The sequence below is a fragment of the Perna viridis genome, chromosome 9 (assembly GCF_037379345.1).
Source record: "Perna viridis isolate PV_CMFRI_1.1 ecotype Kerala chromosome 9, ASM3737934v1, whole genome shotgun sequence".
NCBI classification, from domain to species: domain Eukaryota; kingdom Metazoa; phylum Mollusca; class Bivalvia; order Mytilida; family Mytilidae; genus Perna; species Perna viridis.
Genome location: NC_142453.1, coordinates 36,918,610 through 36,925,121, shown reverse-complemented (window position 1 = coordinate 36,925,121; position 6,512 = coordinate 36,918,610).

Here is a 6,512-nt window from a genome sequence, read left to right as displayed (position 1 = left end):
TACTTGAAATATTAATTAAATAATAGAATTTGATAAATTATTGTGACTTTGTGGTGAGAAGTAATTGTTTTTACTAGAATCTGTAGCTTCCGAAACGGTTTTGCAGTTATTTCCTGAAGTTTTATTTACACAGATTTTTGTTCAGCTATATAAGACAAAGTTATTACCATAATTTATATAACAAAGTAAAATCATGATCTATCTCACACCATTCGTTACACTGTCATTAATCCAGGTTAGTATGTTTTTGTTTTGGAAACACTTATTTACTGATGCACAGTTTCATATGACATATCGAAACATAACTAGCACAATGATATTTGTTTATTAGTGAAAGGCACTATTCAATTACTGTCTGAAAATTGAGTAACATACTTATATATTCCAAAAATATATAACTTAGGTAAACCTAAACGTGAATTTAGCACTTATCATATTTAGTATTTCAACTAACTTAAATTTTCAATTATTAAAATGTTCTTAAAAAAGTTGAAAATGAATGAAAAAATCATCAAGTTTTTAAATATCATATGTGTCTGGAGTTCAGGGTATCAAAATATAATGGCTAAAGACACGGCCTTTAAATAAAAAGAATAAAACATTTCGCATTTTATGTTTGAACGAATGACAGTACCTATTTAAGCCATTGATACATTTTCGTGCATAGTACACCTAAATATGTGTTTTTTTTTTAATTATTTCTATCTTAGAAAAAAATGGAAATTTTGGTTTACCACAGATCTAGCTAAAAGTAAGTGTCAATAAGTCACTAATGACTTCATGATGAACGAAATCGAGAGTAAGTGCATCAGCTTCACTCTATCCTCTCATTGCAGAAACCGTTACAATAATAGGATAAAAAGCGTGAATTTCGTATTGGTACATTTTGTTCTTTTTTTTTAAAGATATCAGTTGAAATCGGAGTTCATGCACACCATTGCAGGGATCCAGATGTGTTGCCAAGTTTAGTATACAATGCGGATACAGTGAAAGAAACTAGTGGATATATTCTCCCAAGAGGAAACGATGTGTTTCATGGGCTAGGCACGTTAATTGATGTGCCCCCAAGTTATATAGACATTGAATACCAAACTAATTACAGCCTTGGTAACTGTCACGACTATAAATATAGGACATTCTCTTTCGGATACGAGCCTATTTCTGTACGGAGTACTTGCGGATTCTACTATCAGTTAAACATTGATCGCAACCGTATTCCGAATGAACTATTTAACGTGGAATGTGCTTGCAACCATTCATCAGAGGGAATGAGATGTGAAAAAGTCTATAGTTATATAACTGTATTAAGGAGAACAGGATGTGTTAACGGTGTGTATGTTTATTCTAACGTTGTAGAACCGTTAGCAGTTGCATGTACTAGTGTTAGACCACCAAAGGTTTTCAGGAGACAACGTCCACGACCGTAATTTTATACGAGATATCTTTGAGCTAGTCTGTTATTCCATATTTTTGTCAGTTTATGTTTTAGTTTTTTTGGTTTGTCTTATTTGTTATTTTTCTATGCTTAATTGTTTATTACTTTTTCTACTTCCTGGTTGTCTATAATTGTCTTGATCAATACGCATTAGAACGGTTTTATACATGTACAAATCATTGCAGTAAATTCTTATTAAAACAAAATCTTTTACTTGACATACTAAACTGAAATCATAAATATTCAAATGGCATTGTATAGTTCTTTTTTATTTACCAAATGTCCCAAGGAATCTGCTGTAATGACTTTAATAGTATGATTTCTTTGTATATAGTAGGTAACCACACAGCTTACTGGTACACTCTTTGTCTGAAATTATACTCTGCACTTGATATTACAAGAATATACCTATTTTCTAAATAATACCCAACAGCTCAGGAGCTTACTAAACAACTGCTGAATCAAGGAAATGCTTCCCCAATGTTACCATGTCAGGATTGGCCGAAATAGAGTTCGTTTTCAATATGCAAAATGACCATTTTGCAATAGATTGGTCTTTCTTTTTAACTGCATTGATCAGGACGGTAGATCATGCCATAAGCACACACCACCCTCCTAATTGGATCATCTAAGTTAACACTATTTTTGTTGGGTTATTGTTATTTTTTTTCACGATTTGTTTCCCCTTGGTTCTGGTTTGTCCACTGAATTGTTTTTGTTTGTACGTTCGGTACGTAAGGTATTGGTTGATTTTTCATGTCGTATACGTTTACAACATTTGGCATTTCATATTGCTTCAAAGACAAAAATGTGTACATATATTTTTACATGCAATTAATTTTTTCAACATGCAATTTGAATTTCATATCTTAAAATCAATATATCAATATAAAGTACCCCCCCCTCTTCACAAACACCAAATCCTGATAAAATTAGTAAGTGACTTCTATTACGTCAAATCAAGCACAAGTTCAGTATAACTTCTAAGTAGGTGTTTCTGTAAAAAAGTTTTTTAGTGATTGTAATTAATGACGTCACAATGATGCTTTAATAAGACGCCCTTTTGAATCCTTACACGCTTCTTTTCGTTAAAGGTGTTGTCAAAACAAAAGTAAATTTCCCTATTATTTTATTTTTTTGTGTTATATTGTAAAGAACAAAACTACACATTTTCTGGACAAAGAGAGGAAGGATGTTTGCTTTATAGCCAAAATCAAATACAAAGTCGTATCATCAACGAAAATAAACCTAACAATACTGAACAAATGAGAAAGAAAACAACCACTTTAATCCAGAGGACAGGAATATTTACGCTACCGAAAAAGATGTCCTTTATATTTCATTCAAATAAAAATGACAAATAAAAATAATACTTGCAATACATGTATAAAATCTAATGAAAAAACTATATTCGTATAGGGAAAAAAAGAAAATAGAAAAATAGTAAAAATGACTAGATAAGCCTAGGATTGGGTTATATAAGCTATGGAATTCTTGCCATGTTGCTTTTGGTTCTGGAATATCAGAATGTCTAATTTAGTTTACTATAAAACAAGTGTCAACAGAGTAAGCAGACAACCAGTGTAGTATACGTAGTATACTTCCCTGATATTATGTTTTTCGTGTATCTATTTAGGACAGGACAACTGAAACCTACAAACAGTGTAACTATGATTCATCAATCATTTATAAGGTCAGTCGTTCCGATCATTTAGAATTACTAAGCCACGGACCAGCCTAAAAAATAAGGTAAATTACCGAAGCAATGAACGTATAAAAAGCCCTTTATTAAAAGAGTAAGAAGTTCGTGTAATCTGGTAACTGTTTGACTCGGATGTCAAAGGGGCTACATGAAAATGCAGGGTTTAGCGTTAACCCTTGTTCCCGAATTATTCGCCAACATGACAATGAACAGGACTATGTACACTGGGCATGGCGGTAGTCCATAGTTAAAACACATTTATAACTAGAGTGTAAGACAAGTTTTATATCCAACGTACCCTGAAAAATTAAACCACCTGTCTTATCAGACATTTTAAAGGTACTTTATACCAAGTAAAATGTATTTCAACTTTTGCAAAGCAACCATTTGCCTAAACCGAATTAAAAAATCCAAAAGGGATTCGATATATAATATATACCTGTAAAATGTCTTTTGTCAACCCAATTAGAGCAGTATAGATACTGCACCTTTTATATCTATTTTTTTTACTGAAGTTTTTTCTCCTCAGTCATCTATTTCTTATTTACGTTACGGTACCATTCTGTTCATGTTGTTGAATTGCAGCGGGACAAATGGTGAACGCAAGGTTCAATTTTGGGTCCTTTGCTGTTCAACGTGTTTATAAATGACATTCTCTATTTTATTCCAAAAGGGGATTTATACAAATATGCTGATGGCAACACATTATCTTTTCATTCGCCAAATTTTAATGAAGTAATAGATGTACTACAATCAGAAAGTACTATTTTGATAAACTGGTCTCACTTTAATTGTATGCAGGCAAATCCTGAAAAGTTTCAGGCCATAGCTCGTGGCAAAACAACTTTTGATAAAACACCCACTTTTAATATTGGATCTGCAAAAATAAGCTGTGATGGAACTGTAAAATTATTAGAAGTAGAAATAGACTTTAAACTAAATTTTAATTTCTATATACAAAATTTGTGTAAAAAGGCAGTGCAACAGTTAAATATTTTAAAAAGAATAGGTAAAAACTTGAGCAACAAGTTGAAAAGGTACATGAAAGGGCTCAAAGATTTGTTTATGAAGACTATATTTCAACACATGAAGATCTTTTAATCAAGGCAAAAATGCCTACAATGTATATACAAAGAACAAGAACAATGGCAATAGAAATATTTAAAATACTTAATAATTTAGCAACTCCTGTTTTATCAAATCTTGTTGAAAAGATAGACCACAAGTATAATTTTAGATACACAAATTTATTGCAGATTCCAAGTGTGAAAACTACTAGCTATGGTAAGAGATCTTTCAGGTATGCTGCTCCTGATCTTTGGAGTTCATTTCCAAAATCTGTCAGGCAAATTTCAAATTTTAATCAGTTCAAAAGTCAATTATCTTTCTGGAATGGTAAAGAATGTACTTGTCATGTATGCAAATATTCAGACTAAAATTGTCTTACTGATGCAGCATACCACTCACGCATACTAGACTTTTTTTAAATTTTGGTTCAGATTTATGATTAGTTTTAGTTACTTTGCTTTAGTTGCAGGATAGCTTTGTTCCTGATCTGCTTATTATTTTATTCCTTAGCTAGTAGTAGTAGTATTTTGTTAGTGTTTGTATGCTTCAACTACTTATATTCACGTATAATAGTACTGACTGATATAATTATGTGTTTTTATGTTTGTCTAAATGTCTTCTGTGTGTATATGTATGTCTTGTTTTACTTACCTGCATGATTATGTATGACTGTAAATTTTATGTTTGTCGGTTCAAAAGTTCATAAGAGCTTATGTTTATTGTTTTATTTTTTGCCGACTTTAAATAAAGCTTGTCTATGTCCATGTCTATGTCCATGTCTATGTCTATGTCTATGCCTATGTCTATGAAGTTGCTTAGATTGTGTGAGATGGGGTTAGAGGTAGAGGTAGTAGTAGGGGTAGTAAACAAGCTCTGGTCCACAAAATTTGATAAAAAAACGAAACAAGCAAATTTTAAAGTGTAATATGAATTCCTCCCAGACTTGGCTTGACTACAGTAACAATAAAAACAAATAGTAATCAAGGAAACCAAGATCCAAGCGGAAATCAAAAGAGTGTAATCAAGGGACTTAAAAATAACCAAAATAAAACATGCGATGTAATAAAATTAAATAAGCAACTCGGACTCCAATAAAACTTTGAGCATGGACCAGGTGCATCTGTAGGGTAAGCGTCGTGTGCTTTTCTGGAAAAAAATGTTTTCCTTAAATATGAAAATGGTATAGTTAAATTTCTTGTTTACACAGGTTCAGAAGGCATCGAAAGAGGATTTCAGATGATGTTTGATTTACCCAGGTTTCCGGTTTATTTAGGGTTCAGTCTAAACAGATATCACTGTACAATTAAATGGGACTGACAACGGTATCTAAATAGCGAGAGAGTTTCAATAGGGACATATTACGAAATTCAAAAAGCGCTAAATCAAAATAAAACTATTTTCCTTTAGGGTAATACTATTGAATAACAATGGAAATCGTATAAGCTTTTAAACTTGATTTTATGTAAAAAAAACATATTTATTTTTTTTAAATGATGCCACCCTGTATGCCATAAATTCTCACAAACAAAACTAAACAACTTAAAAGGATTAACGTAAATTTATATTTAAATTTAGGTAGAAAAATCCGCTACTTCTCAATAAGAAAAAAAAACATGAAATGATAACCTTTCAAAGCTCGGGAAATTTGCCAAGTTTTTTAATGGGCGGTGACGGATGGGTAAAGGTCAAAAGGGTATGGGGCAAGCACAGTATTGATAAAATTGAAAATAATAATGTTTTTAATCACAGCTTAATATATGTAAACACTAATATAATATGTAATTTCATATAAGAGATGATTTCCCCTTCATCTTTATTATAATGTAATTTATTTTCTTAAACAAAAATACGGAAGTAACATAAAGAAATAAAACATTTTATTGCATCCCAATGTATTAAGCTTTAAACAATTACAGAATACCGTAACAAATACAATTAAAATTCTATAGTAACAAAGTAATAATATATTGAATTCAAAGGTCTTCCTGTATCCTATCAGTGTATGGTAAAAGACAATAAGATTTATCTCTGGTGCATTGTTGAATTATTGAATAAATAATTAAATTGGATTATAAAATGCACCAATGTATGATTGATTGATTGATTGTTGGAGTTTAACGCCCGAGCAGCAATATTTCAGCTATATACTGGCGATGAACATGAAATGGATGATATAATGAATATGAAATGGGTGATACAATGAACATGCAATGCACCAATGTATGAAACACACAACTAGAATTAAATAAGATTAGAATATACTCCCTTTCAAAATTTTCCCTAAGCGTTCACAAGCATCTGTTCTCA